The sequence below is a fragment of the Octopus sinensis genome, linkage group LG14 (genome assembly GCF_006345805.1).
Source record: "Octopus sinensis linkage group LG14, ASM634580v1, whole genome shotgun sequence".
In the NCBI taxonomy this organism is placed as follows: domain Eukaryota; kingdom Metazoa; phylum Mollusca; class Cephalopoda; order Octopoda; family Octopodidae; genus Octopus; species Octopus sinensis.
In genome coordinates this window covers 4072039-4092280 of record NC_043010.1, presented here as the reverse complement: position 1 = coordinate 4092280, position 20242 = coordinate 4072039, and the positions used below count along the sequence as shown (strand labels likewise).

The following is a 20242-nucleotide window of genomic DNA, read 5'->3' as shown; positions in this document are numbered from 1 at the left end:
ACTATTTCTGCTGTTGTAAATTCAATATATTTTTACTTGTAAATCACTTAATCACTCACATGTAATCTCTAAAATATACAGTCTCCGCTATAAAATAAAATTATTTCTAGATTCAGAATATTTTCTGAAAAGTATATTCATTTCTACTCTAGGCCAAGGCCTAAAATTGTTGGGGCCAGTCGATTAGATCGACTCCAGTACACAACTGGTGCTTAATTTATCAACCCCAAAAGGATGAAAGGCAAAGTTGACCTTGGCGGAATTTGAACCCTGAATGTAAAGACAGACGAAATACTACTAAGCATTTCGCCCAGCATGCTAACATTTCTGCCAGCTCACCGTCTTTTCTGAAAAGTGTATTACAAGATATTAAACCTGTGAACTATCATGTTGTGATTAAGAAGCTTGCTTTCCGATTAGGTAATCTTGCATTCAGTGTCACTTCTACTGTAACCTTGGGCCAACCAAAGCCTTACAAGTGGATTTGGAGGATGGAAACTGTATAGAAGTCCATCATACACACACACACACATACACACACACACACACACACACACACAAACACACACACACATGCACACACACACACATACACACACGCACATGCACACACACACACACATGCACACACACACATGCACACACACACACACATGCACACACACATGCACACACACATGCACACACACACACATATGAATATATCAATGCATGTGTGTCTTTGTAATTGAGTTTGAGTTTGTCCTCCATCACTGCTTACCAACTGGTGTTGGTTTGTTTACATCCCTGTAACTTAGTTGTTTGGCAAAAGAGTAAATCTCTTATTATAAAAGGCAGATTTTATCTGCCTCCCTTTGGGAGTTATACAAATCTACAATATAGGATTTCTTCAATTACAATTTACCTGGCATTTTTAAGAGTACAATGCATCGCGTCATGCCAGGTCCAGTTTTTAAAATTTAAACTCCAATTAAGCAAAATTTACAGAAAACTCACATTCTGGTGTGTGTGTCAAATGCTTTTCTTAGTCTGGTTTACACCACACGCAAACGCACACACACAGTGTGCAATGAATAAACTGAAACTAATTCACTGTGTGTTGACAGGTAGAAAATAGAATGCGATGGCGATGTAATATTTGTTTCTCTCTATGACGCTCATAAAAGCATTGATGTACATGTGTGCGTGCGTGAGTGTGTGTGTGTCATTCCTCACACACACGCATACACATACATATATGAGAGTGGCAAACACAAACGTTTCAAACAACTACATACAAACCGTGTGTGTTGTTATTAGTAAAAAAAGGCGCCAAAACACAACTCACTTATCATTCCAACACATTTGCAAAGACACACGGACGGTCGAATAACAATACAGAAAAGGTAAATTGGTTTTTATTTTACTCTGTATATATTTTATTATATAATATTATATATAGATATATGTATATATAATTGCACCAAACCGCCCGAAATTAATTTTGGTTAATGTGACCAAGCCGCCCGAATTTACCTATTCATATTTAAATGAGAATATCAGAGTAAATCTCTTTAGAACATTCGTGAAAACACGTATTATACTTCGTAAACAGTTCAACTACAGTTTTGTACAAAAATCGAAGTGTAATTTTAATTCCGTGAATTATGGGAGATTTTTTTCCGAAATTTGTTCCTATTGTGTTTTCAAAATTTGTAATTCTGACAAAAAATGGATACGAATTTCATTATATCAAGCAGCGAGTCAGAATTCGAAGGATTTTCTACTGAAGACCTTCATAAATCTAACTCTATGACTGAAAAAAAAAAGCATGTGGTATTTGATCTCAACCTAAACAAAGCGAAAGAAACGATAGTTTGTTATTTCCCACAACCTTAAATGAAATTAAGGCCTAATTTGCCATAAATATTATTATGGGTATTAGAAAGTTACCCAGAATAACAAATTCTATCGTAAAATTTGTTGTATACCCAATTGAATATTAGCTAATAACTCATTTTCTATAGCGATGTTTGAACAAAATTTTAATAATTTTATATATTGTTGAATTTACCTGTATCTACCTGCAATTAGAGTCACTTTGTGACAAAAATTATAGTATAGAATTGGTTGAGAACATTTCACTAAATTATCTTCCAAAATCAGATTAATGTATTCATAAATAAAAAAGTTATAGTTGTTTAATGAAACCAGACTAAATTTATGATTACGTTAGAAATTAATTGAAACACATAAGGGGTGTATTTTGGTCAGAAATATAGTAACGAAAGGGTTAAGAAAAACCAAAAAATATTTTATTCTTTGTAAATGTTGTGTTCAAAATAACATTTTCTTTTAAGAATGTGTATATAACAAAGTATGTGTATATAACTACGTGGCTTATATCTTTATATATAAGAGTGAAGTTGTGTGTCTGTCTCCTACGATTTAGTTTCGTAACTACTCCCACATTTTGCGGTGTAGTTTAACCAAAAGCGGGTATCTTATAGTCGTGATTCATATCGAGCCCTTCTGGGTATTAGCGCGCGTCTACGATGAGTCTACGATTTAAAAAAAATTTACCATCATATTTTTCCATTTTAATGCATATTTTTCGTTATTATATAAGGGAAGTAACTCTCTAAAAATATCTACGATGTGTCAACGATTTAAAAAAAAATTACCTTAATTTTTTTTCAATTTTTAATGCATTTTTTTGCTATTTTTTGGCTATAACTCTCTAAAAATGCTTATATAGTTATTTCCCTTACAAACCCGAGCAACGCCGGGCAATACTGCTAGTACAGAATAAATACAAGGCTTAAAAATAAATACTGGGGTGGATTTGGATTTGTTCAACTAATCCTTTCAAAGCAGGTCTCAAGATGGCTGCAGTCTAAAGACAGAAACAAGTAAAAGATAAATATATTAACTCGTTATTGAATAACTTTAACAAAATGAAATTTATTTCAGACAAAGTTTAAAAACTACCATTTTATAACAAATGTATGTATATATGTATATATGCCAAATACATATCTATCTTGTTTTATTATCCTGAAGAAAGTACAATTTTTTAAGTCAGTGGCTGACAATAAAAACAAAAAGACATCTAACTGCAAATGCACAAACACCAGTTCTACTAATTCTACTGCAAACATCTAATGCAGTATTTAAAAGATTAGTAATTGCAAAAGCGTTTCGAAAGTAACAAAATGCTCAACAGAAATTTTGATTCTCTTCATTGTGTAAAGAATTTTTCCTTCTTTTTTCCTTTCTTTTCTTTTTTTTTTTTTTAATTTAGAAAATTTCTGATTTCAATACTTCACAATAAAGTAATTTAGGCTACGCAGAAAAAAAGATAACTGGCTGTGTATATAATCAACAAACATATATTCTAAGTTATATTTCAAATACACTTTCTCAATGCAATATTACTAGTACTACTACTACTACTACTACTACTACTGTTGTTGTTGTTGTTGTTGTTGTTGTTATTATTATTGTTATTATTACTATTATCATTATTATTATTGAGTGAGAGAGCAATTCATGCCATTAAAGTGACACTGGGGTAAAATATACGAAGCCCGATATACCCATCATGACTACCCGTCTGATAAGGGTACACCAGGCACATGCATCACAACCATATGTGCGCGACATGGTGATCTCATATCAAAATAAACAGCACATGACCTTGCAGGTGGGTCCCAGTTAGAATTTTCTTCAGGTTGAGTAGCCCATCCCGCTCAAAAGGTCCCTGAATAAGGGTTGTTTAAGGATGTTGAAGGAAACACCCATGTTTCCAGAGGTGAATTATTCAAACCCCAAAGAATCCCTCTCAACACATGGCTATGATGCTCCCCCTTATTATTATTATTATTATTATTATTATTATTATCATTATTATGGTGGAATCTCCTACTGAAGACGACATATGAACATTCAGTTTTTGCTGAATGATCTGAACAAATGATTTGTTTACAGTAGTGAAATGTATGTGCTGTACAGTAGCTCACTCCTTCCATCAATTGATGCTACCTGTGCAGGTGCACAGTGTACTACATGTTAAGTGCTGAAGTGATCACAGAGCAATGTGAGATGAAGTATTTTGCTCAAGAACTCAATGCACTACCTGATCCAGGAATTGAAACAACAATCTCATGATCTTGACTTCAACATCTTAACCATTAGGCCATATACCCCCACAATAATAATAATAATAATAATAATAATAATAATAATAATAATAATCCTTCCTAAAAGACACCAGGCCTGGAATTTGGTGGTAGAGGACTAGTCAATTACATCATCCCCAGTATTTCATTGGTACTCAGTTTATCAACCCCAGAAGGATGAAAGGCAAAGTCGACCTCGGTGAAATTTGAACTCAGAATGTAGCAATGGGCAAAATACTACTAAGCATCTCGTCCAGCATGCTAATGATTCTGCCAGCTCACTGCCTTATTAATACTAGTAATAATAATATGCAGTACCAGGCAGTGGCTCTCATGGCTTCTGATCTTAACTGATTGGAAGTGTTATGTACATTGTTTTGTCTTGGTATAAAAGATGGGTTACAGCAAATATTCTGCTCAAAACCACAGATTTGCTTGTCAGTAGTTTGACCTTAACCAGTTGAGCATGTCCCTTAGCGGCTGACGATATGTGCATCTCTGATCACGAGCAGAAGTAGTGGGGGAGCATCATAGCCATGTGTTGAGAGGGATTCTTTGGAGTTTGAATAGTTCACCTCTGGAAACATGGGTGTTTCATTCAACATCCTTAAACAATCCTTATTCAGGGATCTTTTGAGCAGGATGGGTTATTTGACCAGAAGAAAATTCTAACTGGGCCCCATCCACAAGGTCATGTGCTGTTTATCTTGATATGAGATCACCATGTCGCGCACATATGGTTGTGATGCATGTGCCTAGTGTACCCTTATCAGGCGGGTAGTCATGATGGGTATACTGGGCTTTGTATATTTTACCCCAGTGTCACTTTGATGGCATGCACTGCTCTCTCACTCAATAATAATAATAATAATAATAATAATAATAATAATAATAATAGTAACAATAATAATAAAAATAAATTAAAGGGTTTTAGTCAAACAAATCGACCTCAGGATTTATTTGTTAAAAAAATCTTTTTTAAGCCTAATACTTATTCTATCAGTCTCTTTTACTCAACCACTAAGTTACAGAGGACGTAAACACATAAACACTGGTTGTCCAGCAGTGATGGGGGGTAGTGGACAAACACAGACACACAGACATACACACATAGATACATACATATAAATACACACACACACATACACACACACATATATATACTTTATTATTAGATAGAAATAACTACAGGGGTATCAAATTATTGGATTAGGTGATGAAAGTTACAGAGAGGGACACAGCCCAACTAATTAGGGAGAGAGTTAGCCTAGATGAGATGCAGTTTGGTTTTGTGCCATGCAGAAGTACCACTGATGCTATATTTCTGGTAAGGCAACTGCAGGAGAAATACCTAACCGAAGATAAACCTCTGTACTTGGCTTTTGCTGACTTGGAGAAAACCTTTGACAGGGTCCCCGATCCCTCATCTGGTGGTCAATGCAGAAACTGGGAATAGACAAATGGCTGGTAAGAGCTGTACAAGCTCTGTACAGGGATGCTGTCAGTAAGGTGAGGTTTGCCAACAAGTATAGTGAAGAATTCTGAGTAGGGGTAGGGGTCCACCAAGGGATCAGTCCTTCACCCCATCTTATTCAATAACTTCCCAATACGTCCTGAAGAGCTTGTTGTACTACTTGATGTAAGGGAAGATTATATTTTAGTGCCATTCTCTCAGCAGATGTATATGTTTTTGCTTTCCTCTCTCTTGCATTTGATTCTGAGGCAAAGAAATGCTGTTTTATTTTACAAAATTATCCGACACTTTTTCTTGTAACTGTGATAGGAAGGTTTGCTTTTGCTCAACTGCTATATGAACAGAACACAGTATTTGAAATTGTATAAGAGCCTCAACTGTTATTAATGTTGTTACTATTGTCACTGTCTTCAAAATAACTTATTTCAGTATTTGGAGTATTTTCTTCAATTAATTCTTCCCTAAACTATTTATTTTCTTCTTCCACTTGTACATTCGCTTTTGTGTTTTGATTTTTCTCCCATTGCAATGTTTAGACTTGTAACATATGTGCGGCAGTTGTTTGGGATATGAAAATGAAATGAGTGTAAATAAAATTTTAAACCTCCTTTATTTATTTATTTATTTATTTTGTTGTTGTTGTTGTCTACCTTGGGTATCAAGGGAAGCCTTCTTTTTAAAAGTGTTCCTATGAAAATTTCACTTGGTAATGCTAGACAAGATCATATTTTGAAGACAGATGCATAACAACATTTTCCAGGCAGTGGCTTCTTACCCTGACCAGTAACAGGCAGTAGGTTTGTTCTGATGCAGTGCCAGTCAGTGGCTCTCACGGCTTCTGATCTAAGCTGATTGGAAGTGTTAACATCCAGATGTTTTGTCTTGGTATAAAAAGATGGGCTACAGCAAATATTCTGCTCAATACTACAGATTTGCTTGTCAGTTATTTGATCCTAACCAGTTGAGCATGTCTCTGGATGGCTGATGATACTGTATCTCAGATCATGAGGAGGAGTCGTAGGGGAGCATCATAGCCATGTGTAGAGAGAGATTCTTTGGGGTTTCAATAATTCACCTCTGGAAACACGGATATTTCATTCATCATCCTTAAAAAACCTTAATTCAGGGAGCTCTTGAACAGGATGGGATACTCAACATGAAGAAAATTCTAACTGACTCCCACATGCAATGTCATGTACTTTTTATTTTGATATGAGATTACCATGTTGTATACATATGGTTGTGATGCATGTGCCTAATGTACCTTTATCAGATGGGTAGTCATGAGGGGTATATTGGGCTTCGTATATTTGTACTCCAGTGTCACTTTGATGGCATACGGTACTCTCTCACTCAAATAATAATAATAATAATAATAATAATAATAATAGTAACAGTACTAATAATAATATTCTTATGAAAACAAAGGTGAGGGAAAACTAGTGTATCCATCAATTACTAAATTCTATTTTCAGACATACACACACATACACACACACACATATATATATATATAATATATATATATATATAATATATATATATATATATATACACACACACAAACACACAGATAGGTAAATAGACAGATAGATAGACAGATAGATAGATAGATAGATAGATAGATAGATAGAGAGAGAGAGAGAGAGAGAGAGAGAGAGAGAGAGAGAGAGAGATTGATACACACACACATGAATAAAAGGACACTAAGAAAACTAATTAGCAAAAAACAATTTTTTCATAACATTTAAAAATATGGAGAAAAGGTGATATTTGATAATGAAAGTAAATGTCAATATTACAGCATTGAAAGTAAGACAATCTGCTGCAATAAACTTAATGACATCTAAAGAAAAAACTATCAGTGGAGCAAAAAAGTAGTTGCTCTAGCTTTTGTGGTAACTTATTATTATTATTTTATTCTTTAAAATTTCCTATTTCCTGAAGCTAAAACTAATTTGGTCAGCATTGATTTGGAATAGTACAGAGTCAATGGAAATAAGATGAAAAAAACAGATTTGAGATTATTTTTTGTCAAACATGATTCCACATTGTTGAAACAAAACTTTTCTTTGGAACTAAAACATCCATTGGTGACTGATATATTTCTTTATTGCCTACAAGGGGCTAAACATAGAGGGGACAGACAAAGGGATTAAGTCAATTACATCGACCCCAGTGCGTAACTGGTACTTAATTTATCGACCCCGAAAGGATGAAAGGCAAAAACTCTTTCCTACAATCCTCAAATCTTCAAATAGCCTCAAAAGACAGACGTATGAGTTTATAATTTCTTATTTACCCCCAAACATGAGGGACTAAAAAGCAAGTTGAATTTGAGCCTCCAGATTTCATATCTAACAGAATGAAAAACATATTTGTGTATAAGTATTTATGATATATATCGCTGCTATTATGCTAAACTGTTGTATGTCCAAATTTGGCCAAATGCCTTTTTTTTTTCAATATTTAATTTTGCTTCAAACAGCCGGTTCTTTTGGTTAAACTATCGTATCTCCAGCTCGCTTCAGATGCCAAGATATGAAAATAGTAGATTTTTGGATCCGCTGATGTTGTTAATACAACTTCTAGTATGTTTAACCTTTATCAATCCACTTAAAGAAAATAAAGAACAAAGCAATTTTTTACACTACACATGCAAATTAACAGACTTCAAAAACAGGGTCCATTAAATGCATCATCATCATCATTGTTCGACCGTGGTTGAGACAATGGAATTTACCATGCTATGCCAGACTTCACTGTCCATCATGGCATTAGAGGTCCTGTTGCTGGATGCCTGTATCCCTGGAGATTACATCAGGGTAGGAGAGTGTGCGCCCTCTGGTATTGCAAGTAGATGGCTTCCAGAGGAGAAGAGTAGAGATTGCCTCGTTTTCAGCTCTACAATAATGTCCAGCAAACTGGACTCTCCTCAGTGATTCTCTCACCAATGCCCAGTCTCTTTTACAATCTCTCGAACAAGCCTCAAATTGTGTAGGTCTTTACCTCAATGAGGCCAAGACTGAATATATAAACAAGTGCCTGTCCAAAAGTGATTGCATCATCCATTAAATGCAAGGTGCACCATATTGCACAGTATTTTTGGATTTCTAAAAATGCTAGATTTTCAGACGCTGGATAAGAGGTCTGGAACTGCATCATACAAGTACACATTATTTCTGTTGCTTGTGTTAGTATTTTTGAGAAGTGGTATTGCGATTTCTATTGTCTAATGGTGACTGTCTGCATTTTGTGGTGTATCTACTTGTTTCATTGTCATTTAACTTATTTTTTATTTATTTATTTTATTTTAAAATCTGTTCAGAGTAACTTTTTCAAAATCTATAGTATTAATTTCATTTCAATGTACTTTGAACATAGGTGGAACCACATGGATCCAAGTTCAGTCCCACTGCATGGCACCTTGGGCAAGTGTCTTCTACTATAGCCTCGGGCTGACCAAAGCCTTGTGAGTGGATTTGGTAGATGGAAACTGAAAGAAGCCCGTCGTATATATATATATATATGTGTGTGTGTGTGTGTGTGTGTGTGTGTGTGTGTGTGTGTGTGTGTGTGTGTGTGTGTGTGTGTGTGTGTGTGTGTGTTGTGTGTCTGTGTTTGTCCCCCCACCATCACTTGACAACTGATGCTGGTGTGTTTACTTCCCTGTAAGTTAGCAGTTCGACAAGAGAGACCGATAGAATAAGTACTAGGCTTACAAAGAATAAGTCCTGGGGTCAATTTGCTCGACTAAAGGCGGTGCTCCAGCATGGCTGCAGTCAAATAACTGAAACAAATAAAAGAATAATTATTTCATCATTTTCTTCTGAGAGGGTATTCTTAACATTGATTTCAAGGCCAGCAATTTTGAGGGTGTGGGTAAGTTCATTATATCGACTCCAGTATTTATTGATCCGAAAGGAGAAAAGGCAAAGTGGACCTCAGCGGTATTTGAATCCAGAACATTACGTCAGAGGATAAACCCAATATCGGTGCTTGTTACTGGCCTTTTGATAGAAGAAATCAGTTTCAAAACCTGTAAACCTAAGAAAAGTTTTGTAAAAACAGAATTAACAAAAAAAATTTTTTTTAATTTTTTAATGAAAGATAGATTTTTTATCTACCCAATGAATTGGGTTAGACATCCAAACATTTTGATGACCTCTATTTACAAAATAATTTTTTAAAAATTGGAAAAGAAAGAAGCATCTTCATTCAGTAAAATTTAGTAATATCTTCAGAGATGTCCGTCTGCTTCAATACCAAATCTACTACTGCTGCTGTTAGTACTACTAAGACTGCTGCTGCTGCTACTACTACTACTACTACTACTACTACTACTACTACTACTACTACTACTGCTACTACAAGTACTACTGCTGATGCTACTGATGCTGCTGATAATAATGATGATATGGTCTCTTTCAGTATTAAGCCTTATCAACTCATAATAAGTTTCAATGTAGAGAATAGGTTCGCTAAACTGCATTATCATAATAACGATGCAGAGAAAAATGAAAGATTCTGATAGAAGACTTTGAGGAAGAAGAATAAAATAAATCTTCTGAAGAAGGGAAAAAGGGGATATTTCCAAGAAATGGTTGAATGGTGAAATTTATATCATCATATTCATAAGATTGAAAGAAAAATAAAACAAAAAGAAGAAAAAAAAATTAAATATATCCTTCCTTTCCTGAAAGAAGAAAATCAATAAAGGTGTATAACAACAATACAACATGGCTAACAAAAATAGCTAGAACATCACAGAAGGTTGATAGCAAATTTTATATGAATTTTAAGTACATACAGTATAGGCAACAGGAAATGTGTGACCAAGAATAACTGGATTTATAAATGACCGAAACGGAAACACCCTGATGGGAAAACTAGTCAGATTTCAATGACAATCTGAATCTATTAAAAGATTATTTGAAGAAAGTCATGGAGAAAGAGCTGTTGCCATGGACTGCCAACAGCTAAAGCCAAATTATAGGATACTTTCTGCAAGGTGAATGCAGAAAAAGCACCAAACACAGATGGAATCTTAAGTGATTTTATTGCATATATGGCATTGCAGTCATAAAAATTATAGCATACATATTAAATGAAATATACTGAAGCTAGATTCTGTGCTTATTCCTTACCAAAACAGAATAGCAACAACATAATATCACAAGTCACTTTTGGTTAAATTAATCATACCATAAACCTATGGACAGAATTAAGTCACAACTCACAATACATTTCAAGACTATTTGAAATTCAATAACTAAAATTTTCACAAAAATTATTAAGTTAAAATAGTATCATATTTTAAACTATTTGAATTGCAGAGCTATTAGGATGTTGGATAGAATGGCTCATGGTATCTGTTCCAGCTGTCTGCATTCTGAGTCAAAATCCCACCAAGGTCAATTCACCCTTTTGCCTTTTTGAGGTCAGGAAAAAAAGTATCAATCCAATTAGTGGAATTATATGAATGTTAGACTAGATGCCTTGAGTTACCTGTTCTGCCTCTTTGCAGTATGAATTGAAATCCTTTCATGGCTTGCTTGGGTGGTAGACTTAATATGTTATCCAGTTTAACAATTCCACCAAGCAGCTTGGTACATCATCATCATCATCATCGTTTAACGTCCACTTTCCATGCTGGCATGGGTTGGACGATTCTGACTGAAGGCTGGCGAACCAAATAGCTGCATCAGGCTCCAATCTTGATTTGGCAGAGTTTCTACAGCTGGGTGCCCTTCCTAATGCCAACCACTCCGAGAGTGTAGTGGGTGCTTTTTATGTGCCACCAGCACGGGGGCCAGTCAGGCGGTACTGACAATGACCTCGCTCGAATCTTTTTACACATGCCACCAGCACAGGTGCCGGTAAGGCGATGTTGGTAATGATCGCACTCGAATGGTACCTCTAGCAGAATCCAGTCTATTGCAAGCATTCAGGTTGTGTCTGTAGTTTCAAAGGCTCTGTCAAGTGTTAGGGCTAACAACTTTTCCTCCTGAGTAAAAGTGTAAAAAAAAAAAAGCTAACTAGAAAGATTTTCAGAAAACTGCAATAACAATAATGGTTCATTATGTAGGTAAAGATTCATCTACTTTACCAATCATTTACAATATATTTCATCACAAGAAACTTCAACTTAACCTATATCACAAGCTACCAACTTACTACTATTCTGATCATATAAATAGAAGCATTTTTTACATAAGTTTAAACATTCAAAATAATTTTGGATACATAAACAACTAATTTGAATAATAGTGATTATTCTTCATCTTCAAGCAGCCAATCACTTCTGGTTTATGACTATGAAAAGAATAAAAGTAATGAAGTCATGCAAAATACAGTTTAAATGTTCCTCTAAATTATTAACTTGTAATATATCAGCTGTGAATTTTATAACATAGAGTCTATATTACTTAGACTCACAACAACTAATATTTACAAAGTTACACAGCTTGTTATTATATCCATTTCAATCAAACATAAACTTATTAATTGTATCATGTAATTAGTGTGGACAGAATCTTTGTAGTGGGACTAACTACAAAGACGTTCCTTAGATGCAAAGTTGTTTGCTGACACCGTAGTAATATTATTGGAAAACAACATTGTTATTAGGATATTGTTTTCAACAGTCAATGATCTGTATCTGTAAACTGTGTGTGTGTGTATGGATTTATGTTTGTGTATGTGTGTGTATTTAATACACACACACATATATACAGTTTATAGATATAGATCATTGACTGTTCAACATAATATCCTAATAACAATGTTGTTTTCCAATAATATTACTACAGTGTCAGCAAACATACATTAATCTATACATGATGGCTACTTTCTTGTTCTCAAGTAAAGCCATTGCTTGAAGCATTTCAGAATTGACTGGTCTCACGCATGAGCAGAACAAGTGCAACTTTTCAGGCCCACCCTGCTGAAGCAGACTTTCCTACATACATCGCATGTCAGCTCACCCTGGTCACCCACATTTCCCAGAAATATCACATCCACACCCTTTCTAGCATTCCTTTTTAACTTGTTATGATTTCTTCGAGTTATTTCAAAATCCTTAATTTTATCATATATTGGTTTCCTCCATCTTGTCCAATCAGTTGTGGTTTCTTCCTAGTCCTTTCCGAGATGTTAGCTTTCTTCAAGAATGCTCTTATACAACCTTTAAACTTCAGCTTACAAGAGTTGCTCCAGAGTCCTCAAGTCATCCATTCTAAATGACCCAGCCATAAGAGTCAATACTGCACAGTGATCAACTCAATACTTCGACAGTAATTTCTTTTAAGGACTTCAACATCATTCATGTACATTTTCTAATTCAGGCCCAAGATAGACACTACTAATGAAAATACCCCCAGTTGTTTTAGGTGCTTTCAGTAGGTCATCCACTTTTCCCAGGCATAAAACACATATGTTACATAAATCTTGACTTTGGTATCAGTAAAGATACCATGCTGAGACCACAGATGCTTTTCCAACTTTCTGAAAGCAACATAGGTTTTGCTGATTCTTAACAAGATTTCATTGTCAGGGGTGCATGGTATACTAAGGGTGCTGCCAAAATACACAAACCTAGCTATGTCTTGAAGCTTCTAGTTATACACTTGGATATCTAGTTTCAAGTATGGCTCTCCTGGGATGGGCTGATATCAGACAACAGTCTTTTTAAGACTTATCATCAGGCCTAGTACAAAACATGCATTGGAGACAGGTACTATGATATGTTGCATGTTTTTTTGAGTGTGAGAAAAGAAATTTCAGTCATCAATGAGAACACAACTTTTGAAACCTCTCAAAGGATCTTCGTCTTGCAAGCTGCTTGGTATCCTTGCCGGTGCTGGTGCCATGTAAAAAGCATCTACACTGTAAAGTGGTTGACATCTGGAAGGGTATCCAGCTGTAAAAACCATTCCAAAACTGACCTCACTTGTGACTGTCCTATGTAAAAAGTACTCAGTCCGCTCTGCAGGGTGGCTGGTGTTAGGAAGGACATCCAGCCATAAAACCAAAGTCTGGTGTAGTCTTCTGCCTGGCCAGCTTCTGTCAAACCTTCCAACCCATGCCAGCAAGAAAAGTGGACACTTAAGAATTATGATGATGATGATGATGACTGAAGTGTCTTATGTTGAAAAGTATCATGGATGTGCAAAACTTTACCTACATTCAATATTGTTACTCATTAAAAGCCATTATAAACATCATAGTGAAAACAGTGTTGACATTGGAATATTACCTTATTTGACACCTTTATTCTCAACAACAGGATCAGTTACATTCCCACCAAAATTCACCCAAGCTCCCATTGTTATTATGGAATTGACAAAGAATTGTCATAAATCTATTTGGACACCAACTTTCCTCAGTAACTTCTAAAGAGCTTCTCTGTTTTCTGTGTCAAAACACCTTTGTCAGATCAACAAACACTCGGAATAGATCCATACTTTTTTAGATACACTTTTCTTAAAGATGTCTAGCTGAGAAAGTCATACCAATCGTACTTTATCCTCTTCTGAAATCACACTGACATGTCATCAACAATGTACGAAAGCAGTCTGTCAAGCTTAACCCTACACAAGAGCTTACAAGCAACAGAAAGCAACAATATCTTTTGATACCTCCACAGTCATCTTTTCCATTACACAGTAAAAACATAGGAGCATCTTTCCAGTCTTGCGAAAACCATCTCATCCGCCCAAATCTTCTGTATTAAGGAGGTAAGTCAGTGTATTAAATTTTGACTTCCACATTTAAAGATCTCTGCATGCAAACCATCTTATACTAGGAGACTTGAGTACACCATATGGAACTTCTACCTATACCTCTCCAACATAGTAAGTAAAGCTATTTCCCGTAAGCAGGGTGAGTCCTGTTCTTTTTCCCTTCTTACTAGATATTTGGACTTTGCTAAGATAACTTCAAAGTCTTTTGATGCCACACTTGGAATGTCTTTTCTATTTCTGCTACCGATTCAGCTATATAAGCAGTTCCCACAGGCACTCAATCTAAAACTTCACCCCAGTAGTCTGAATGACTATGATACATGGGTGGGGGTGGCACTGAAAACCAAGCTCTGATGAACTTTAGATACAGATATGGATAAAGCATGGCTGTTTAATAAGTTCGCTTCCAACCACATGGTTCCAGATTCAGTCCCATTGCATGACACCTTGGGCTTGTGTCTTTTACAAAGGCTGTAGGCCAACTAGAGCCTTGAGAGTAGATTTGGTTTTTGAAAACTTAAAGAAATTCTGTTTCACTCATATGAGCATGGAAAAGACGATATTACAATGATAATAACAATGATGATGATGATGATAGATAGATAGATACATACACACATACATACATACATACATACATACATACATACAAACATACACACATACACACACAACTTCCTTTACTAACACATTAAGTAACATAGTATAGAGATGCTTCTGAACTCTCAGAAAGATTTCTATATTACATTCGTTGGAAAGTATTCTTGTTCCTTAAGGCAAGGCATCTTTAAATAAAGTCTGATAAAAAATTATTTCATAAAAAATTATTTCATAAAAAATTAGCATTCACTTTCAAAATAATTACTTATTACATTTTTTTGTTGTGGATAAATTCTCCCTGAAACAAATTTTGCTTCATTTAATGTCTTATTAAAATTTCAGTCAGTGATGTCAATAAAAAACATGTATAGGGGTCTTAATGATTTTTAGAAAAATCATATTCAAGTTCATCATCAAAATAAATCTAGGTGTCAGTGCATTATAGCAGAACCATTAGAAATTTCCAGATTAATGTTTCCTGCCTTATTTAGATTGGCATGCTCGATCATAGGCATACTGATGTTGTTTAGACACCCATCTAAGTTCTGATTGAGTAGAGCTATGATCAAAGGCATTCCCACTGCAACAATTCAGTCTTTTAAAAATCAGCAATTACATGGTCTGACGTATCTTTCTTTCTTTTATATGGTATAATGTAATATGAGGAAGATTTGGCACCTATTTCTAATAGATTACGTGACTATATAGAGGCTTCTTCACTGGCGGCTAAAATATATACACCGTAGTCTGTTTTGGCTTAGCTTCTTTGGTTGGATGCCCTTCCTCATGCCAACCACTCCACAGAGGGCACAAGTGCTTTTTATGTGGCACCATCCCATCAGTGCTTTGTACATGGTACCAGCACCAGTGATTTTTATGTAGCGCCCGCACCGACGCCAATACTTTATATATGGCACTTTGGTTTTAGGATCTCAATTCTGTTGGGGTGGGTGGGTCTTGAAAAAAAAACAAATAAGGCGCAGGTGTGGCTGTGTGGTAAGTAGCTTGCTAACCAACCACATGGTTCCGGGTTCAGTCCCACTGCATGGCATCTTGGGCAAGTGTCTTCTGCTATAGCCCCGGGCTGACCAATGCCTTGTGAGTGGATTTGGTAGATGGAAACTGAAAGAAGCCTGTCGTATATATGTATGTATATATATATGTATGTGTGTTTGTGTGTCTGTGTTTGTCCCCCTAGCATTGCTTGACAACCGATGCTGGTGTGTTTACGTTCCCGTCACTAGCGGTTCGGCAAAAGAGACCGATAGAATAAGTACTGGGCTTACGAAAGAATAAGTCCCGGGGTCAATTTGCTCGACTAAAAAAAGGCGGTGCTCCAGCATGGCCGCAGTCAAATGACTGAAACGAGTAACATAGTAAAAAAGTAAAGAGTAAGGGTTGGCAAGAGGAAGAATATCCAAATGTAAAATCCTAAGTCAAACTAGTTCCTGTCCAGTCTATGCAAATATGGGGAAAATGAACCTTAAAAGGAATGAACAAATGGTACTGGTACAGATTTAACCAACCTCACAGAGTTAGTAGAATCATAAAAGCTACAACTTAAATTGGCAAAAAGACCGAAAGTGATATAGATATATGTATTTGAAAACGTCTATTCTAGCTCTCTACTGTTTGTTTCAGTGCAACTTCAAATTATAGATGTTAAAACGTTTTAGATGTGTATCAAATGTTTATCCATTTCTTATAGTAAAAGAACCAAGAAATAAACGAAATTTTGCTTTTGTTATTTCTTTTTTTTTTGTTTTTCGCCCAAATCAATATTTAATTCATATCAATTGAAAGAAATAGATTATCATTATTATTAGTATTTCTCATAAATCATGTGTATGTGTGCGGGTATTTGAGTTTGTGTGTATGTGTTTGAGAGAAAGAGAGAGAGTGTGTGTGTGTGTGTGCATGTGTGTGTGTGTGTTTGTGTGTGTGTGTGTGTGTATGTGTGCGTGTATTTGAGTTTGTGTGCATGTGTTTGAGAGAAAAAGAGAGAGAGAGAGAGAGAGAGAGAGTGTGTGTGTGTGTGTGTGCGTGTTTGTGTGTAATAGCTTATAAATGAACTATTTAATTCAATTTCTACTAGACTTCATTGAAATTAATGTAATGATTGCCTTGAAAAATGCGGAGACTGCCACCTACATTTCTGATGAAACTTGATCTTGATGATTGTTAAATATCGGAATAAGGAAATTCATAGAATAAACTTGAATGAATGGCAAAGTAGTATTTTCACATAGTTATAATGCGATGTTGAAAACAAAAAAAAAAAAGAGGAAAGAAAGAAAGAAAAAAAGAAACTGCTGAAAGAGAAGAGTTTGATTTTGATAAATCTCAATCTATATGAAACTAAAGCTGAGTGCCAAAATTATCAATGTCTGCTATTTAGTAATATATGAATGAATGAATAATTTACCATAGATTATCTTATTTTTGCTGCTTTTCATATATTCCAATGCTATTATGAATGGGTAGGTTTTTGCAAATTTAGAAATGTGTATACAGATAATGCAAGTCTTTTTACAGCTGAATGATTATAGCAAGAGAGATAGAAAGAAATTGTCAACTGAGAGAATTATTTAGGTGATGGGCTTGGCTAAGAGGCATGAATTTAATGGCTGTTGTGTCACCTCTGATGGGTTTATTAGATTGTTGCTAAACATGCCTAATGGTGCACCAACACAAGAAAAATCTACATGGTTGCTCAACCTGAAATGGAAGTCAAATTGCATCAACATCGCCATCATTATCATCAACCCCTTCACTGACTTGAGTCTGAAGACTTATAATACCAGTCACCCAGTTTTCATGGCTTATTAATTGACTGAGATTACAACATGCCCCATAAATGGAATGTCAGTCCGTTGCAGAGTTACTCAATTACAGCTGAGTGAACTGTGGAAGCACTCCGTCGGTTACGACGACGAGGGTTCCGGTTGATCCGAATCAACGGAACAGCCTGCTCGTGAAATTAACGTGTAAGTGGCTGAGCACTCCACAGACACGTGTACCCTTAACGTAGTTCTCGGAGATATTCAGCATGACACAGAGAGTGACAAGGCCAGCCCCTTGAAATACAGGAAGTAAGAGTGAGAGAAAGTTGTGGTGAAAGAGTACAGCAGGGATCACCACCATCCCCTGCTGGAGCCTCATGGAGCTTTAGGTGTTTTCGCTCAATAAACACTCATAACGCCCGGTCTGGGAATCGAAACCGCGAACCTATGACGGCGAGTCCGCTGCCCTAACCACTGGGCCATTGCGCCTCCACAGCTGAGTGAACTGGAGGAATGTGAAATGAAGTGTTTCGCTCAAGAATACAAAGCACTGCCTAGTCCAGGAATCGAAACCATGTCTTGCAATCATGAGTGCAATACCCTGACCACTAAGCCATGTTCCTTCACCAAAATTATATTCCACAACTTTCAATAAAGGAGGATACGTTGCACAGTGAAGTTAATGCCGTATTTAGGTACTTATGGTCCAAGATATTATAATTAACCCTCATTACAATATAACTAAGTTATACTATTCATGCACCCATGGTTCTCCTGGATCTTGGTTCGGTAGTACCCTTAGCACAGCTACCTGAAGATGAATCTGTGAGTAATTCCTGATTGTAGACATACAAATGATGTGATATCTTAGATCATAATATACATGATTTGTCTGACTTGAGGTTTAACATCATCGTGGGCATCTTTAGTTACTCTCTTTACTCTTTTACTTGTTTCAGTCATTTGACTGCGGCCATGCTGGAGCACTGCCTTTAATCGAGCAACTCGACCCCAGGACTTATTCTTTGTAAGCCCAGTACTTATTCTATCGGTCTCTTTTGCCGAACTGCTAAGTGACGGGGACATAAACACACCAACATCGGTTGTCAAGCAATGCTAGGGGGACAAACACACACACACACACATACACATGCACATATATTATATATATATATATATATATATACATATATACGACGGGCTTCTTTCAGTTTCCATCTACCAAATCCACTCACAAGGCTTTGGTCGGCCCAAGGCTATAGTAGAAGACACTTGCCCAAGGTGCCATGCAGTGGAACTGAACCCGGAACCATGTGGTTGGTAAACAAGCTACTTACCACACAGCCACTCAAGAATTTGATACAAATGAATTCATTGATATTTTATAAGACGGTTATATAAACTAGTATTGGCTTAGAGGAACCCTGGCAGTGACATGGAAAGTGGAGCACAGTAAGGTTCAAGAGTCTTTGTTACTAAACCTTCGATAATAAATTCTTTATGATTTTTCAAAAGACAGATCAGATGTATAACAGTTTCGAGATCAAAGACAATATGTCCTTAAAAGAAAGCGGACGGCCACAATAAATGATGCTTACAAAATACTTCATTCAAACAATTACTTTGCAAAGTTCAGCTGAAGCGGATCTGATTGGAATTCATAATTAATGAATACAGCAAGTCTGAACTTCACACTGCCTGACTCTTATTCTATCTTCGAAAACTTACTCCTATTGTTTCTCACTAATTGTATAACTGTGTTTCGAGGCCTATTTTTGCGTAACATTATTGTAAAATTCTTTTTTCCTCCAAACAATCATTAAATAATTATTTAGAAGCTGTTTCCTGAACAGCAATATAACCACAAATTAAAATTATGATTATTTTATGGTTGTAGATTTTCATAGCACTAAACTAACTATATTATAGTAAGAAAAAAAAAAAGTCTAATGACAATGTATAATGTTGCTAAAAGCACATAATAAATCATTCTGTATAAGCACACATATGAATAAACTTAATTGAAAATAAATTTGCACCAATTTTAAGCTATTTAATGCTGACTTTCCTAAATGATGGGATGCTTTCTCTAAAATAAATACTACTACTACTACTACTACTACTAACAATAATAATAATAATAATAATAATAATAAAAATAATAATAATAATAATAATAATAACAATAATAATAATAATAATAATGGTAACAACAACAACAATAATTATAATACCACCAGGCACTGGCTATCATGGCTTCTGATATTAACTGATTGGAAGTGCTATCATGAACTTGTTTTGTCTTGGTATAAAAGATCGGCTACGGCAAATATTCTGCTCAATACCATAGATTTACTTGTCAGCTGAGCATGTCCCTTGGTGGTTGATGATATCTGCATCTCTGATCATGAGCAGTCGTAGTGGGGAGGCATCATAGCTATGTGTTGAGAGAAATTCTTTGGGGTATGAATAACTCACCTC

At 35.6% G+C, this 20242-nt stretch overlaps 1 protein-coding gene and 1 long non-coding RNA gene across 5 annotated transcripts in view; one reads left to right on the top strand and one right to left on the bottom strand.

Annotated features, from left to right (window-relative positions):
* LOC115218953 (putative protocadherin beta-18) overlaps positions 1 to 20242 on the top strand; it is a 106104-nt gene that overhangs the window by 16605 nt on the left and 69257 nt on the right. Inside the window, exon 1 of one of the 4 annotated variants that reach the window (XM_036509249.1) lies at positions 14355 to 14372. The exons of the other annotated variants lie outside the window; for them this stretch is intronic. The gene's annotated coding sequence lies outside the window, so the exon portion shown is untranslated. Of the gene's footprint in view, positions 1 to 14354; positions 14373 to 20242 lie in introns of those variants that run through there. 4 annotated transcript variants of the gene reach the window in all.
* The window catches only part of LOC118766067, a 212344-nt gene that overhangs the window by 137235 nt on the left and 54867 nt on the right, over positions 1 to 20242 (bottom strand). The gene's annotated exons all lie outside the window — the stretch shown is intronic.